Below are 19587 nucleotides of genomic sequence, written 5' to 3'. Positions count from 1 at the left end.
TTATTCTCCCAGGAGAAACATTAGAAAATTCACAGAAGAGGTGGTACTTGGCCTTGTCTTTGAAAGATGGTTTTACCAGCTGAAAAATACATGAAGAGAAAAGCAGGATCAGGACAGGATTGAGGTGACTACGCAGTCACAATAATCAGCCATTTGCAGACTGTCACAGGAAGGGACGTGTAATGATGTAATCAGGGATTAGGGGAAGGCAGTGAATAACTGCAGAGTACACAGATGAGACTCAAAGTGAATTCTGTTTAGATGACATAGGGCCCGATGTGGCTCACACGCTTTTGCTGTTATCCACAAGGTAAGAGAAGCCAATAGGAATTTTTATGTTTTATAGTAGAACGTGACTTTTAACACAGGCTAAGTGGATGGGAAAGTAAATACTGATTAGGAAACCAGTTATGCAGTTGATACTGTAAATCAGGCAACAACAACACAGAAGAGCCTGAATTTAAGGCCAGGCACATTTTGAAGACATTTCTTAGAATTAATGAAACTTTGTGGCTAGGAGTGATGACATAAACTGAGAAATCAAAGAGACTATGGAGTTCCTAGATTACTATAGTAATCCCATCTCAGGAGAGCTTCTGAAACTGAAGTATGTAGCAGAATCACCCACAAGGCCTGTCAAATGCAAATTGCTCAGCCCTATCCCCTAACCTTTCAATGTAGCAGGTCTGGCTAGGCCCTAAATACCTGTGATTCTAACAGGTTCTCAGAAGATATTGCTGCTTCTCAGAGACCACACTTCAAGAACTACTAATGTGAGATTAAACAGGTGAAAAAGTAATTTACAAGAGAAGCAAGCTAATGAGGAAACTTTTAAGTACGTATTATTTGATGGACTATAGGACATGTGTATTTCTGTATTATCTATCACCCAATGAGATATAAATTCCAGGAGAATAAGGGTGTGATTTATTCATACCTTATATGTGTAGGCCAGTGCCTTGTGTAATACTTGGAACATATCTGATATTCAGTGATGATTTTCTAAATAAATGTTGAATTCATCCAGAGGGAGATGACCCATAGACAATTGGAAATAAGTACTTTCAGAAAGAAGCTGAATCTGTGGGTGACCTCAGTGGATTGATGATGCAAGCCATGTTTTTTAAAAAATAATTTTATTGAGAAACAAGTAGCAATGAGACAATTTCAAAACCGATTACTAGCACAATTTCAATAATTAATACATCACATATTGTTGTCTTAGTGGTTATTCATTGTACAAGATGTAGATATGATATCTTGTCCACAAACACTATTAGAACAAATCTATTTAATGATCCAAGAGAATGCAGCTGTGTATCTATCCTATTTTGAACATACAGATACAAAATGGTCGTTCATTTGTATCCCTTTTTTTGTTTAGTTTTGGCAGAGAAGAGTATTCTATTGTCATTTAGATATTGTAGGTGCCTGAATTCAGCAAAAATATTCCAATATAGTCCAGTAGTCCATAACAGTAGAGGGTTTTCCATAAGACTAGCAATGACAGAAGTTGTTGACTTGGCTGGGGGATGGCTCAGTGGGCAAGCCATGTTTGGAATGCCTTGTTCCAGCAGTAAGTACAAGACTTTCAAAAGTGCAGAACTATGTGTTCCTAAAAATATGGAAACAAACAATGATGGAGATTCCCTGCAGAATCTTGAAGGAAGAATGTCTGCATGGGGAGAAGCTGGACAAGGCGACCTCTCAGTTCCTTTCTTCCTCCTAATGCACTGCAAGTCTACCTAAGTGAACAGAACAATAGCAAACTCATGCAAAATTGAAATGGATGTTGGAGTTGAACAGAGCTGTAGAGTCAAGCAAAATTTTTTTCAAGGTGGCAATAACAAGCATCATTAAAACACAAGAGTGAGCTACGATGTTACAGGGAAAGAGGCTTTGAGTCAGGACACTGGGAAAGTGCAGGCCAGGACCCAGCCCACACTCTGGTCAGAGTGGATGAGCCAGTTCATGTCCCTTCCAAGACCGTGCCACATGGCATGACATCTCCGTATGTGAGACAACCGCTCGAGCTCCTCTTCCCCCACACTAATCAGAAAGCAATACATCTTTATAGGAAAACAAAGTTACAAAGTTCCTGTTTGTCAAGTTATATCAGAGTGTGTTGGAAAGTCCTTATTCTAGCACCAGATGCATTAAGAAAAGGCATATATATATATATATATATATATATATATATATATATCTTACAATATTATAAATTATATATATTCTGCCATTATATCTCACAATGCATTACTTTTACAAAGAAAGCACATAAATTAGGCAACATTTTACTGAGAAATTTTTTTATCCACAGAGAAAATTTGTGGCCTGACAGTGACAGAACATAAGGACATAGCCCTCTCAAGTTAGAAGACACTTTTACCCTCTGCTACTGGGTTAGAAATGTTTCAGAAATACACAAAGGATTTTTTTAAAAAAAATAGAAGTGCAGTGCCTCAGGGAGTACCACTAGTTTAAATAACACATGAAAAGTATTTATGAGCCCTTTTTTTATGAGGTGGTCAAAGAAAAGACCATCCAGCATGTAACATAAGACTGGCTGAAGAAGAAAGCATTTCCAAACCACATCGGAGAGTTAAGCATGAATGGAATTTTATTTCAGTCTCTATTGCTTATTTAAATTAATGGTGTTTTCAGATGGGGCCTAAATGATAATGCAGATCAAGGTAAGGCATGCCAGGAAGAAAATATACTAGTCTATTATTCAAAGAATGTTACTAGGTAATGTTGAAATAATCTGAAATATATGGGCTTAGCAAAAGGGGCTTTCTGGAAGGGATACGTGACTGTAATATGCCCAAGTCCATTTTGAATTCTGTGGGTTGAGCATTTTGCTAGAGTCAGGGCTTTGGAACTAGTCCATGGTCAGCAAATGTGGCTTAGATTGTCGATAGCCAACAAGGCCAGAGTGCTGTACACAGAGAACCACAATACGTTGCTGTAGCTCTGGGTCCAGTTCAGCGACCAAGTGTGCTGTTCTTCATTTCTTTGACTGTCCCAGCTGACCCCTCTGCAGAGCACATGCCGTGAACTTTATTTCTCCTAAGTGGTAATGAGTCTGAGCTAATCTCCTCTCCTTCTCCTTTCTGGGCCTCTTTCTAACAAAGAGCATGCCCTGGTGTGTGACAGCTGGCAAAGGTTAGGGGTTGTGGATGCAGCCACAGACTAGAACAAAGATAACTGGCCCCTAGAGGCATTAAACTAAGATCCTTGGCCTCATTAATTCCCTGTCTTATAATAAGCATCTGCCCTGTGAGTTGTATCAGTAACAAACTGTAATGGTAAAGTGTTCCCCCAGGCCACTGGTTGATTGAGTTCCATCGCTGTGTCAGGAGTATTAATGTGCTCAGTCCTTAAATGAATGCTAACTGCTCCTGGCCTTCACTTGTTTATGCTGCAGATATTGACTGAGCACCAATTCTAGGTAGCATCCCAGGCTAACACTAAGCTTATGTAATTTCCCACCAAACTCCTTTGGAACACTACAAATGTGTGCTACACAATATAAAATATGCTAAATCTGCAGTTGGTCATTTTGGGATCAGCAAAAGAGATCCTTGTTATTGTTGTTGCTGTTCAATAAAAAATTAAGTCCAGCAGGAGCAAAACCATACATTTATATGAACAAGATGGGTAAGGCAATGGTTCTAAGAATCTCCATCACATTTTTTGAAACTCGCAGTTAATGGGTAGGATTCTCACCCTGACTAACACTATATGCTGGTATCTGTGAACTAAGCAACTAAATTGAGGATAGCAATGTGCTATACTAAAACCATGCTTGAAATACCTGTTGTTTCGGTCTTCTAAATGAGTACTGCTTCTAAATTCATATCAATTATTGCTATACTCTCTTTAAAGTAAATGTTTATCTGTGTATTCAAAATGGTTAGGATAGATATATAGTTACATTCTCTTAATGAATAGAGGGATTTGTTCTAATGGTGTTTGTAAATAGGATCTCATGTCCGCATCTTGTACAGCAATTAACCACTAGGAAGAATGTATGCAATGTGTGAATTATTGAAACTGTCCTACCAATTTGGTTCGAAACTGTCTCATTGCTATTTGTTTCTCAATAAAATTATGGAAAAAAATCTATTATATTCTAAAAAAAAAGGTAATAAAAGAAAACAAGAGACAAAAAAAATGTCATAGGATTGTCCTGCTACAATGTTGGATATGGTTTGATTCCTAAATTTCTGTGTAAAAAATGTGTAGTTTTTTTTCATATTCTATAGGCATTTACATTTTAAAATATCAAAAAAAATTAAAACCATCTGATCACTACCACAACATTTCTCCTAAACTCGCAGTTCAAGTTCAGAAGCATTGAGACAATTTATATATTTTATAAGGCTTACCTTTATGAGAGGTATCACTGAATTAAATTTAGAAAAGCAAATACAATTTAGATTCATTGTTGTGTGCCTAGATACCACTTTCAAAATATTACAAAGATGAGGAAAAAGGAAATGAGGCCTTAAGAAATTTTGTTGTTTAGTAAATTCAGGAAAACTGTTAAATCATTTTCATTTCTTATATAGAACCATTTTATTATCAATTTCCCATTAAGCCTTCACTTTCTTTTTTCCGTGGTCATCTGTCTTCTTTATGCCCAAACTTCTAGTTTGTGGTAGACAGAGTGGAGATGGACATGGTTGGTGCCCACCAGGGATCTGTCTTCTGCCCATTTAGGAGGGACACCAGCCAGGGCACCATGCAGCTGGGCACATGTCTGAGTGCCTGTCTTTTCTTCAGTCTTTCCAGCCAGCGTGCTGGCCAGGTGGAATAGCAGTTTAGCAGCAGGAGGGCGCTCCAGCCTGTGACAGCCTCCAGGAGATCACTAACCCTGAATAAGAAGGTGTATGCCCTTCAGCAGTTGTGAGGCCCTACCAAAGGTAAATGACTGCTTCTTCATCCCAGATTGAAGGCGACTCTCCAGGAGGTACAAAGGAAAGTGGAATTTGCTTTTATGAAGAGTTAATCTGAAGTTCCTTACTTTTCACTGCAGCAGAGCCAAGTTCAAAAATATACCTTTCAAAAATAAATAAAAAAAATAATAAACAAAAAAAAAATATACCTTGCTATGCCAACTACTGATGAAGTAAACCTCAGAAGGGCACTCCACTGTATTTACTACACTCTGCCATAATCGGGGAGGCTGAAGACCTTGTCCTCAGTGCAGTGACTCGCTCCAGAGTTCACGAGCTCAAAGTCACACCATGGGAAATGTGTGTAATCTGATTATGAATTTCCAGTCATGTTAGCAAGAGAAAACTTAGTTCTTATGTTTCCCTGAATTTATCTGTTTTAACCATGGTGCAAACAATTCTGTGAGCCCCTATGTATTTTATTTTCCCTCTAGAATAAACAGAGCAGCATCTCATGTCTGCTTGGTTAATTACAGGTCACTCAGCTGGACTGCAGGCTCAGTTTCTTCAGTGTCCCTCACTAGAGGCAAGCATACCCTTAGCTTTACAATGAAAAGATGTAGTGACTGAATCCAGACGCAGGCTTGGTTTCTCCAAGGCCACTTCAAATTATCTGCTGCTAAGTCTATTTACATCATTCTAGCACCTTAAAAATTATACCATTAAACCTCCCAGGGTTCTCTCAAGAAACCACTTTATTGGATCCTCAGAGGGAGGTGACAGGACATTATTTTTGAAGCACAACCTTTAGCGACATCAGCCAGTGACCATTTTAACTATGAAATACTCACCATTGGTCTTGGCTTCTTTGGAAAGTTAAGTTCACAACTATTTTTGACATGTTATTTTTCTATTTATGATTATTCTATACCCATGGAAAGAATTCCAAGTCATGCTCCTAGCCATTGATACTCCATGATTACCACACATGCCTGTCCCATCAGGCCCATGCCAGCTGCTGGATTCTCCAAATGGCATGATCTTAGTGGCATCCAGCCATGTCATTCCACTGGAGGGTTTCCTTACAATGAGGCATCTCTCTGAGTGGCTTCTGAAATCCTCTATCTACCTGCCTCCCCAAGCACACACATATCTGCCCTAGTACCAGGACATGGGGCAGGGGCTATGACAAAGGCAACAAGACATTTATTATTCTGATCACATTCACAAAATACCCCTTCAAAATAATAGAAAGCTTGAGGATGATGGATAATGATTTTAGTTTTGTTGTCATCCTGGACCAAATGAAGAGTAATGTGAGAAATCCTCATTCTTAGTGACTTTATATTACACTTTCCTGAATGCTACCACAAGCAGGTTACCAGTTGAGTGACCTGCATGAGCTTCTTAAATTCTCAGAATCACTTTTCTTCCATCTGTGGTGTGAAGATCTCAGAGTCTATGCTCTCCTGCTATACTGAGTGTCAAGCAAGATGGGGATGGAGATCACTACTGTTAAACACCTGCCCCTTTCTCACATAATATAGCAAAACTGTGTGTCTCCACATAGGACTGGGAAGTAACAAAAGTATGGCTAGAGAGCCATAATTAACAATGACAGAGAACTTCCATAATAATTCCTCCACTTTACTGTCTGTTAGTCACAAGCTAGAAACTAAAGACAACTGCCATGCAGTGAGTTCTTAAGTATCACATAGTCATTTAATCTCAGATCTGTATGGTTTTTGGGTGAAGATACAAGTCAATTACTTACCAAGTACATTTGAAGAAAACAGGATGGTTTTACACTTCCTATGTATGTCGAATTTCTTTCTAAAAGGCAGAACTCCAATCTCACAGTCAGAAAATGTGGCGTTTAGGGTGGCAATTATAATACTATGACTACATTTCTCAAACCCTAAATTGACATGTGGTCTGACAAGCATGAAGTGTACTTCTGGAGACAGTGGGATAGAATATTTGAAATCAGAACTGGAAAATTTGGGACATACGAGGGCTATAAATAGTGGGGAAAGACTGAGCTGGTTCCAACAGAGACTCAATTCCTACTCAGAACCTCGTAATTAGCCAGGCCCATTTGTCATACATATAAAATCTGGTGCATAAGAGAGGCAATCTAAACCAGCATGGTAAACAAGCCAGGCCTGTGCCAGCGGGCAGCCTGGCACATACACTCCTTGTTCCCAGAGCTCAGCTATGCCCTATGCAGGATGTCTTCCCTTGAGGAACTACAGCTGGGAAACAAGACATACAGGTATGAGAAAGCTGAACTCATGCACATAGTGCAGACTGTTTACTGACATGAAATGGTCAGTCTTCATGGGCACATCCTCCTTCCTTCCAGAAGAAAGGATTTGAATGGGAAGCTTTCAGATATTGTTGTTTCTTCCCAGAAAGAGGCCCTACTTTCTTCTCAGACCCATCAGGGAATTACTCCTACAACCAAGGCTGCCCAGTCAATATTGGAGTCTAGAAGAAGACATAAGATAGCTGGGAATGTAGCTCGGTGTTACAGTACTTACCTAGCATGCATGAGGCTGTAGGTTCAATCCCTAGTACCATGCAGAAGGGGTGAGAAGAGGAAAAAAAGGAAGACTGAGAAGAGAAAAAAGAGAAAAGGAAGGAAGACAGCTGGGACAGGGAGTCATAGCAGGTACTTCACAGAATGTATGAGGAAAGTTGCAATTGTTGTTATTTTTTATACTGTCATTATTAAGAATAAGGTGTACCTTCTCTGTAAAATATAATGGCCATGCATTGACTGTGTTGCTTTACAACACAGAATGGCAATGAATAAGAAGTGTGTAGGGTACAAATTTATCAGAACAAAGATAGGAATGTTCCCTATGATGATGCTTAATCACAGTTCCATCTGATCAGGTGTACATCAGACACAGCTAAGAGTCTTACATAAATCATCTTTGAACTTTATCAACTGTAATGTGATCTCCTCTTGTATAAGGACATTGAGACTGAAAAGCATCAGAGAATGTCCAAGCTCATGCAGCTAGTTATATAGTCCCAAAGGGAACCCAAGTCTTCTACCTCCAGGCTCCAAAGACAACACTCATGGCAAGAAGAAAAGATATTTCAAGGAGGACTGGAAGGTAGACTATGCTCCCAGTCTTATGATTCTTCACACTATAGGCATTAGAACTATTGAGAAATGTTTTAGACATACCAAGGTTGGACCCCATCCTGGGATTTCTGATCAGGGACCTGGGGCTGGCTCATGCCTCTGTATTATAAAGAAGCTTCCTTCACCCGCACTGGTGATTTTCATACGCATTTCCTATTAAGAATTCTTAAGAAACCTATCTGGATATGGATGAGCTCTCTCCTCTTTCTTGGTGAGAAGGGACTGGGGATCAACAGCTAATGTTCCTGCTTAGCATCTGTTGCTTGCCCAGTATGAACCCCCTTCTGATGGGCATGCAGTAACGGCCAAATAGCACGGACCATGGTGACAGTTGAGGCATTCTCCAAACAGTTTTGAGATTTTCATAAAATTCCAAATTGACCCCTGGAGATTTTATATTAAGTTGGTTTCTAAGCTTGGTGACACATTCTTGACTAATAATGATCTGGTCAAATTTAGCCAAAACCCAGTTAAAAGAGTCCTCTTCAAAAATTGTCCTCAGGATGGCCAAGTTATAAAAACTGAAGGGAAAAGGCAGCAGTAAGCCTTACAGGCATACCTACACAAACACCATGTAAACACAGCTCAGTTGCTTTCATAAATGGAAGACACAAATTTAAATGTATAGCAACACATAGTTGGACCATGAGCAGAAACTTCAGTATTAATTTCTACAAATTACTCAGAATAAAAAACAGAAAAGATAAAAATAGATGAGTCCATTTCCAAAACCTTCATTTGAATTTTTTTTTATGTTGCTACCATAATGACAGGCATGAAAAAGACACTGGACCAAAGGATTCAAATCCATGCTTCTTGGTAACCCAACTCTCAGGATGTCCATTGTTTAATGTCTTAAATACATCTTGGAAGAATGGGGGTCAACATTGTCCTCATCTCTGAGTTTGATGCTGAAAAACACAAGACACCAAGGCACATGATCATCCCTTGACCTCCTTCTGCTGATCTGTGACTCAGATAAAAGATTTGATTCCAGTGCTTCAATTTCTCCATCTGAAAACTTGGGTAAAAGGAAGAAAAGGAAATACGGGTAGATGAGAACCATCGCATTTGTACTGTACTTATACTCTAATTGCAAACTACCCACAGTTATGTACATTCTGTTTTATGTACTTTATAAAAGTCAGATGTGGAATTCCCTGCGGTGGTGCTTGTTTTAACTCTCTATAAACTTGAAGGCAAGTTAGAACCAAAAAGAAACAAAAGAAATAACCTTTAAGAATTAAATCTTTTGAATATTTTCCTTCCTAATTTTGCTATAGAAAAATGGCACCATCAATGAAGACTACCATCAATGAAGCCCTTTCAAAAAAAATCATAAGCACAGTCATGTGCAGAACCATCGGCCAAGTCTAGATGTGCAATTAAATGCCTAATTATGTTTAAGGAGCCCTAGTATTCTGTCCTCCCTCACTTTACCCACAGGAAAACACAGTAGCCACCAGTCTTAAATATAAATTCTTTTAAAGGTTTAAATGCTATGAAAGTGCAACTGTGAATATAATTAGGGTGGAATGGATGGGTCAAAGCATGCAACTCAGCCTTATCCTTTGCCACACTGGCTCACTCTCCAGATCCTAGTACCAACCCACAAGAACATATTGATCTGTTTCCTCTGTCATCCTGGGGTGAGAGAGAAGCTCTGGATGCTTTACCCTTCACTAGCCCTAAAGATGGTTGAGGAAAGAAAAAATCAATGCAATGACTGATAATGCTTCCTCAGAGGGCTTTTATTTATTCCTCAACTAAGTGATTTAATGTTGTCCTCAATATTGATGCTGCACTATGGGAAAAGTACACACATAAGGTAAACAACACAGAAAGAAAAAAATAGGAATTTTTTCTCCCAATACACATTTTAGTCAGGTTCTTCTTTATTCGATTGAAGAGAGTTTATAGATTACCACCAAGGTGGACTGGGACCCACAGCACGTGCTTTGAGGAGGATAAATAGTAGGAATTGAGAATGTTTCCTGTTTGGAAGTTACAGATAAATCTGTTTCATCAAAAGGTTTTATGTAGGCCACCCAACTTCTACAAGTAAATGTTCAGTAAGATAATAGACAGTGGTGATATGGGCTGGATGAGAAAGACTAGTGTCAGGGATTAGATAGCCAATGAGGACAGGTCCCAGTAGAGGTAAGTGTGAGAAAGCCAGACATGGCAGGTGGATGCATGCAGTGGGTTGTAGGAAACCGGTAAGAACAGTGAGGGGAGGAAAGGAAGAGCAAGCAACACACAGGAACCATGGGGTTGGTACTAGAGGGCAAAACTTCAAATTCAAAGGCATCTACTAGAGTAAAATGATATGAATCCATGCAAAAGAGATAAATATAAGGAATCAGAGAATGATCCAATATACAGTAAAGGAAAGAAGTCAGGGAACTCAAAGCTGGATGGAAGAATGAGCACCGATTTTGGTCATAAGAAACAAGAGGACCCATTCATTTAAACTTTGCCTAGCCAAATATTATGCACTGGCTGTTGACAACACAAAAGTAAACTGACAGATAAAAGTAATGATTATGAGGAAGACTGATGAGAGATGTGAGATGCAGGACATACCTCGGGAAGTCAGGCCATCTTCTAGCTCCTTCTGCAGATACCAGTGTCTGAGACGATCTGACACTGTTGGAGCTGGAGGAATCCAATGCTCTTGAACAGAGCTGCAGGTGGGAAGCCAAGAACCTGACTTTCTGATAAATGTTTATTTCTCTTCCCCCTTGTTTGTCCAAGCTGCCGCATTTCTACATCCTCTGTCTTATTTTTAGAACAAAACAAAACTGTCTTTACATGGCTTGCCCCCTTCCTAGTTGGCTTAGAAGCAAAATTCCAGCTGTTGGAATATATTTCATGTCTCTCCATAACATAGGTCTTGTCCTCTCCCTGGCAAAATTGTTCCCCATTATGCAGTGGGCTTGCAGTGCCCTGGGACTGTCCCCTAAATTCTACCCTTGCTACTCACAGGAAGGCTCTCTGTGACTGTGCCATGACTGAGTCATGGACTAAACAGTTGAAACAATGAAACACTAGCCCAGGATTGAAGAGAAATGCAATAGTTACACCTGAAAAGAAAGTCAAGACATATAAATTATGTGGAATTTATTCCTTTCACCAAAAGTATATAGTCTTGATATTTGGCACTAGTAATGTGGCAGGAATCAAAGACATCTCCCTTTTGACATTCAGAGTTGTGAATGACAATAAATAAGGAGTTTTACTGACATATAGGGAGAATGAGAAAAGGCTGACTAGTAACTAGGCTTTGTATTAATCAATCAAGTGCAGGATAAACTCTTCATTTTACAGGAACCCGCTCAGACATATCCATTGGTTATTAACCCTTATAACATAGTTCTATGATGTTTTTCCCAACCAAACATTTGAGTCATAATAATTATATGGCTTCTACTGAACAAGAGAAGATGTAGAGCTAGGAGAACTGCCTAGAGCTCAAACTTCATTCGTGTATTTGGAAATCTCTCCATAGACACAAGGTGGAGGGCTAAAGCGGATGCCATGATTCATACAAATAAGATCCATGAATTATAAATATGCCTACATTGAAATTTTATCCAACAATTAAAAAGAACTGAGAAAATATTTGTCGTCACCTAGAATGATATGAATAATATGACTCATGGATGAATTCTGGTAGCTCACTCACAGCCAATAGCATTAATATTGCCCTCAACGTGTCTCTGAGCTCCACACCAGGCACCTCCTTCCTACAAGTCCTTGTCCTCCTTTCCCTCAATCACCTGAAAGTCTCCTCCTGGTACCTCACTCCTGTTACCTTCTCTTCCTCACAAATGCACTTGTCAGTGGTATCGAAATGATCTAAGAATGTCCAAGCTAATTTCCAAACCCATTAGGCTACAACTGATACTAAAGCTCTGAATAATACTAACATGAAATTACAGCAAGAGTATAATGAGACAGCCACACATGCTTCTAGGTAATTGCTCTGTCTGCCTACCTTAGGTAGGGTCCATAAAGTTATGGTTAAGCAAGAGAAAAATGTTCAAACCATTCCTCCTTTTTTTGCTCATGATGCTTAAGATGAACCACAGCAGAAGGACCACGGTAGTCACAGCAGAGATAGCAGTCAGGGTGTGCTGGGTATTTATACAGTCACCAAACAACAAATGTTTGCAGTTTTTCATTGGATCTTCCCAACAGTCAAGTGAGATAGTGACTGTATCCCCTTCCCCACCCCTCATTTTTGTATGAGACAGTAGCAGAAGAAAGTAAAGTACTTTTGAAATCTCACTGAAAGTAGCAGAATATAAATTTGAACCAGAACCCCTGTATTCAGCAGCTCGACTGTACATCATATCAAATGGGAAGTTTGGACAAGGATACCCCCCACCCCCTCCCAGCTAGCACCAGGCCTAGCTGATCCCAAGAAAGAGAGCTGGACCTGATCACTAACCACCAGGCAATGGGGGTGCTTCCCTAAGTAGATCCAAATGCCATTAAATCCTTCTTCTTAAGACCGTGAGATGGGCCAGCCAAATAGCTTAGCAGATTAAAGCACCTGCAAGCAGGTACAGGGTCCTGTGGTTTGATCCCTGGGCCTGCAAAGCCAGCCCCACTCCTGGGATGCGCTGAGACAGCAATTGAGACTGGTCATGGTGGCGTGCACCTGTAATCCCAGCTCTTGGGAGGGTGTAAATAGGCGGATCACTATGAGTCCGATCTAATAGTGAGACCCTGAACACCCTGCAGACCCTTCCCTGAAATACAACAAAAAAGAGTATGAGATTATGGAAAGCAATATTGACATTAGAGAGCAATGTCTGTTTTTAAATCTCATACTTACATGTCTGCAAAGACACTATTTAGCACAACAAGATGCATACAGACAAGATGACCCACATGGACAGAGCTGACCTGGTAGAGCATGCTCTCTGGAAAGGTCATGGCATAGGGACAGGTTGAAGCTGAGGAAAAAGAATGAAGGGAAACAAACTTGCTCCTGGATTAGAATCTTCAAGGAAACAAATGTGAGCAATATGATAAAAATGTTCTTAAAATTTCACATTGCCTTCACCAGCTGCCAACGTGCTTAGGCAAGAGGACCATTTTATGTGTGACAAGTTAATATTGAAATTGCTGCCGAAACTAAACATAATGACTGAAAGCAAGAAAATAAAGTAAAACTAGTTCCACATAAATGAAGCCCTAAATGGCTACAGCCAGGTATTAGCATTACGCTGAGACAAACCGCCCAAATCTTGGAGGGCTACAAGCCACCCACATTCTGAAGCATGAGGCAAATCACCTTCAGAAGAAACTGTGAGAACCCTTTTTGAGTGTGTCACATCTGCAGCCCCGCTGCTATACTGAATGTGGGAATAGTAGAGATTCTGTGCCACGTGGGTCCCCTGGGTCAGTACTTGGCTGGTATCTCATGAAAGAAAGGCATTGGGTAGACAACCTCACTCCCTAACTTAGATCAACTCCCACACATGCTCCCCTTCATCTAATTGGCTCTAACACAGATTTCTGATGAGGCAAAAGGGAGCAAAGAATGTTCATCAACAATGAGAAAATCTTTATATATAAAGTACACATTTAAAATATATACAGTGTACAAGTAGATACAGTATAACTATAGTATTAAAAACTCATGGTGAGGAAACAATGAGAAAATGCCTATAAAAGCTTAGTAGGAACAAAAATAATTTTTAAAAATCCTCGCTGCTATAGAACCTAAGAAATAAAGGCACAGTCATTCTAAGTAGCAAGGCTTAATGGGAAATAATATTTGGAAATTCATGTTTTTGTCCTCAAAAACACTTTGTCACAATTTTTTCTATTGTTTTCTAATTCACAATTAAATGAAAGTTCAATTGATTCTCCTAGATTTCCTTCATTCAATTTTACTATTTGCTTTAAATGATATAGTTCCAATAACAGAAAAGGTAAAGCGGAAGGTTACTGATCTTGTGTATGTGTAAGATAAACACATACTTAAATTTTGAGTTCTCATATCAGCTCTGGATCCTTTAATGATGTTCTGAATCTACACAATATGTTTAATAACTCTTACTTCTGGTGGTTATGGTTAAGAATTTTCAAAACACCTTGCCTAGTACAAAAATCAGTGATTAATAAAATTTCAACATAATTACTGATGAATGTCCATTTTGTATCTGTGTATTCAAAGTGGTTGGAATAGATATATGGTTACATTCTCTTAATGAATAGAATGATTTGTTCTAATGGTGTTTGTAAATAGGATATCATGTCCGCATCTTGTACAACAATTAACCACTAAGAAGAATGTATGCAGTGTGTTAATTATTGAAACTGTCCTAGCGATTTGATTTAAAACTGTCTCATTGCTATTTGTTTATCAATAAAATTATGAAAAAAAATTTTTAAAAACCATAATTACTGTACTTTTCCAGGTCTCAGAGTAAAATAATCAATGAAACACTCTCAAGTGGAAAGCTATTGAGTTAAAAGTCAAACTTCAGTGCCTTCCTGGAAAGCATGAAGTTTGATTTCTGGTACCAAAAAAATAAACAAATGTCAAGTGTGAGCTCTTCCTGATGTGATGACATACCCTGGGCTTTACATAAATGTGGAATACCAGTTATAGTGTACTAAATTACACCAAATAGAAAAATAGTTCTAGGATTATTAGTCAAGTACTATCAACCAGGGCCAGCCAAATAGTTCAGCGGATTAAAGCACCTTCAAGCAGGCACAGGGGCCAGGGGTTCGATCCCAAGGCCTGGAGTGCCAGCCCTGCCCCCAAGGTGAGCTAGTCGGCAATTGAGACTGGGCGTGATGGCGCATGCCCGTAATCCCAGCTCTTTGGAGGCTGTAAACAGGTGGATCACTATGAGTCCAATCTGGTAATGAGGCCCTGAACACCCTGTAGACCCTTCCCTAAAATAATACAAGAAAAAAAATACTATCAACCATATCTCTCAAGATAATATCAAAAAGTGTTAAGGTAAAAAATTATTAGACAAATCTGGGGAGTCATTAAAGATTTAGGTTTGATCAACTATTTATTGGGGCAAACCTACTCAGTGAGAGATAAGCTGATGCAAAGAGCTCTTAAAACTCAACTTGAAGGAACAAACAAACCTAGAGAAAATAAAAAGAGCCAAATATCTTTAAAAACATCACCAAAGGTGTACAGGTGGCAAATAAGCATATGAAAATGTCCTCCATATCAAATATAAGAGAAATGCAAATTAAAACAAAAAGAGATACCACTGTACAAGCATTCAAATGGCCAAAGTCAGAACACTGCCGCATCTAACACTGCCAAGACATAGACCTTCAGAAGTACTGGGAGGAATACAGAATAGGGTGGCCACTCTACAACCTGGCAGTTTCTCAGAAAACTGTAAAAGTCTTACCAGAGCATCCTGCAATCAGGTTACATGGTATTTACTTAAAGAACTTTAAAAATAAGTCTTGAAAAACCAACACATGAATGTCTGTGACAGCTTTATTCACAGTTGACAAAGCTTAGAAGCTATCAAGATGTCCTTTAGTTAATGAACAAACATGCTGTAGCTACAACAGTAATGATCCCTGAAAGGATAGCTTTAAGCCATCGCATGCAGCATCTAGAAAACAAGTTATTATTCAGGTTTCAAAGAAATAAGGTATTAAACCACCAAAACCCAGAAAGAAACTTTATATGCACATTACAAAATGAAAGAAGCCAATCTGAATAAGCTACATGTTGTGCAATTTCAACTACATTATGTTCTGGAAAAGGAAAAAGAAATCTAGCTGCCAAGGGTTAGGGCATAAGGTTAAATAGGTAAAATACAAAGGAATTTCAGGGCAAGGAAGATGTGGCATGATATAGCAACAGCAGATACATGTCATTACATATTTGTGTGTGCCCATAGAATATATAGCACTCAGAGGGAGCTCGAATGTAAATTCTGGACTTGAGTGACTGTGCTACATCAGTGTAATTTCATTCATTGCACCATTCTGGTGGGAGATGTTAATATTGCAAGAGGTCCTTCATGTGTAGAGAAAGGGAATCTCTGAGAAATCTCTATTTCTCTTAATTTTGCTGTGAATCTAACGCTGCTCTGAATACAAGTCTTAACAACAAAAGAAGCGCATAGATATTTAAATGTGAGCTATTTATTGCAAAATGTATGTATCATAAGGCAATTTTCATGTTTCCTAGATTCAAATTAACTGATATTGTTAGGGGTATTTCCTATGAAATAATTGACTTACTATCTACTATTCAGCTCTCAGAAATGAATGTTTCTCATAATTATCTCATATTTTATAAGACTTTTAGATGTTCATCCCTAAAGTTTAAAATTCCCTGTACATTATGTGGTACAAAAACTCGATTTTCTTTTGTGTTTGACTGGCCAGCATGGATATCATGAATCACTTTGTTAGTGCTTTTGGAGACTCTCAGTAGGTAAAACGGCCCCAGAAAAACAAAAGTAGCTGCCACGTTTTTCTTATTCAGCCACAGTAACGTGTGCATTTGCATCTCTAAGTAAACAATACTTCATACATTTTTTTAGGATACTAATTGTATCTTGATTCCCATTCTGTATTTCTGTGACAAGGTAGAAGATGAAAACTGCAGTTTATCCTTATTTTTAATTGACTGTTAAAAAGTAACTGCTGATTAGATAGCAACTCATAACTGAGTCAAGAATTTATACTAATCTTAGAGCTGATGGCACTTTTGCACGTTAAAATGTATCTTTTAAGAACCTACAATGCTTTCAAAGCCTAGAGCAAGAAAATCATTCCAGTGATGTTGGAGGCTTTCTCGTGTCTTTATTGGCTGTTTGTATTTCTTCATTCCAGAGGGTTCATTCGTTTCAGATGTCCATTTCTTAATCGGGTCTTTAAATTTGGAGTCTCTGATTTTTTTAGTTCTTTATATCTTCTAGATATCAAGCCTCTGCCTGAAAAGTAGCTGGAATCTTTTTTCTCACTTGGTGGCTTGTCTCTTCACTTTGTTGGTTGCTTCCCCTTTGATATAAGGACACTTTTACTTCGATATGATACCATTTGTTGATGCTTTGGTATGATTTCTTATGCAACAGGAGCTTTGTTCAGGAAGTCTTTGCCTACATCTACATCTTCAAGAGATGTACTTCTTTTGTTTTCCATCAGAGTTAAGTGTTTCTGTTCTACTGCTTAGATCTTTGATCCATTTTAATTTTCGTTTAGCATGTAGTGAGCCATCTGGGTCTAGGATCAACCCTAACCATGTGCATAGGCCAGTGTTCCCAGCACCATTTGTTAAAGAGGCTATCTTTCCTCCAGTGAAGAGATTTGGCTCTTTTGTCAAATGAAAAGCAGTAGAGTTGATATTTCGAAGTAGGGAGTGTTTTAAAAATAAAACACTGTGTATCTGTGGCTTCCTACAAGGAGGATGTGCTGAACACTTTGACATCTCCTCTCTAAATGAAATGCCTGTAATTCAAACCACATCACTCAGGAAAGCTTATGGCTAACCCCCCTTGCCACACCTAGATCTTTTCTCAGAGACTTCCCAGCAGCCCTGCAATTGTGGCCCTGGTGCCTGAGAAACCTGACAATAGGTAGAACTAGGAATGCCATTTCCATAGTAGGCAGCCACTATCTGCGAGAACAAGCATACCAGCCCACCTGGTTCATCTTCTTGCTCAGCCTAGAGATCATTCTTTCCTGGAATTTCTTCATGATCCCTCACTAATACTTCACCAAGCACCTGGATCCGTTCCAGAACCTATCCCAGACTATGCCTTGGCTCAGCAGGTCTTTCTGCTGAGGTCTTCCTGCTCCTCTGGCACCCTTCTCCCCACTGGAGTAAGCACTTGTCACCTCTTGGCATCATCTTCAGACATGTTCTAGTCTCACATGTCATTCTGCTCAACTCTTGCTTTAGCTTTTACTTGCTCAAGCAGATGCCTCAGTTTCTTTAGACTCTGAAAATCAGGTGGTCAGTGTTAGCACTCAGAGCCATCCTGACAGAGGGGTGCCTGAGTGAGGCCTATGCTCCCAGACCATCCCCATCATCACCTTGTCCATGGCCTTTCTGCTGAGCAGTCATGTGGCTGTGTATTATGAGTGACCAGTGCCTTTCAGAGAGCTTCACTATCCTAATCATGACCAGAACTGTGTAGTGCTTTCCTTCCAATCACCTGCTGGCACCCTACTAAAATTCTGCTCCTGTCAACAGCAATTCAGGTTCCTGGGGAACAGCAGTTTTCCTGATTCATAAAAGAGATAACTGAGATATTCACAGGGAGGTACACGAGATCACAGGTCTCAACCAACAGACTTTCTTCAAGAATTTTTTTTCTTTTTCTTTTTTTTTTCTTCAAGAATTTACCCATAATGTTTGCATCAGCCATGGTTCTCCAAAGATACACATCAATAGATTTTCATATATATATATATATATATATATATATATATATGTATAGTTTAAAAGAACCAGCTCATATAACTGTAGGGGCTGGCAAGTACCAAATATTGTAGCACAGGCCAGCAGGCTAGGAACCTACAGAAGAGTCTGCACTACTTCATTAATATAGAATCTCTTCTTCTCTAAAACCGCAGGTAGTTTTTGTTCCTAAGATCCATAGCTGATGGATGAGACTCACACACATTATTGAGAGTAGCATCCTTTATATAAAACTACTAATTGGAGGGCCAGCAAGATAGCTCAGTGGGCCAGGGCACAGCGATTGTGACTGGGTGTAGCAGCACACACCTGTAATCCCAACACTTGGCAGGCTGAAAATAGGAAACTCACTATGAGCCTGGTCTGCATAGTGAAACCCTGTGGATTGTACTAAATACATTAAAAAATCCTACTGATTATAGGTTACTCACACCTACAAAATATAACAACATCTAATTAGTGTTTGACCAAACTTTTTTTTTTTTTTTTTTTTTTTTTTGTGGTACTAGGGATCAAACTCAGGGCCAGAGATTCACCACCTCTAGTCTAAATGACTCATAAAATTTAATCACCATGATGGTCATGTTCCAAAATATCAGCCCTCTGTTCATAGGCCTTATCCTTCTTGTGACCTCAGAAGTTTTCCATGTTGCGACCCATTGAGAATAATTCCTGGACAGTGGAAATGAAAGCCAGTCTGATAACTGTTCCTGTGTTAGTTCTTGACCTTAAATTTTCATTTGTTGTGCTTGCCTGAGCCTCATATCCATATACATGAAGCCAGGGGGAAACAGATAGCTAACTTTCTGTGCTGCTACTGATCCTACTGCGAGCATCCACTACTACCTAGGTGGTCCTAGAAGATGATTAGTCATAACCCTAATCCTAAGCCAGGGCATGACACCTCGTTTATCTTCTTCAACACCAACTTTTCTTTCTACAGTGGCTCTCTACATGGCTGCTGCATGTGCTTCAAACCTAATAAAGGAACACTTGCTGGGGAACAGGCCTAGGAGCATCACAAATTCCATCCTGGCTTTAGACGGGCATAGGAGCTATGCTTTATTTTCCATCCTGGG

This window comes from Octodon degus, unplaced genomic scaffold (genome assembly GCF_000260255.1).
Source record: "Octodon degus isolate 3935 unplaced genomic scaffold, OctDeg1.0 scaffold00091, whole genome shotgun sequence".
NCBI classification, from domain to species: domain Eukaryota; kingdom Metazoa; phylum Chordata; class Mammalia; order Rodentia; family Octodontidae; genus Octodon; species Octodon degus.
This window is presented reverse-complemented; position numbering follows the sequence as displayed.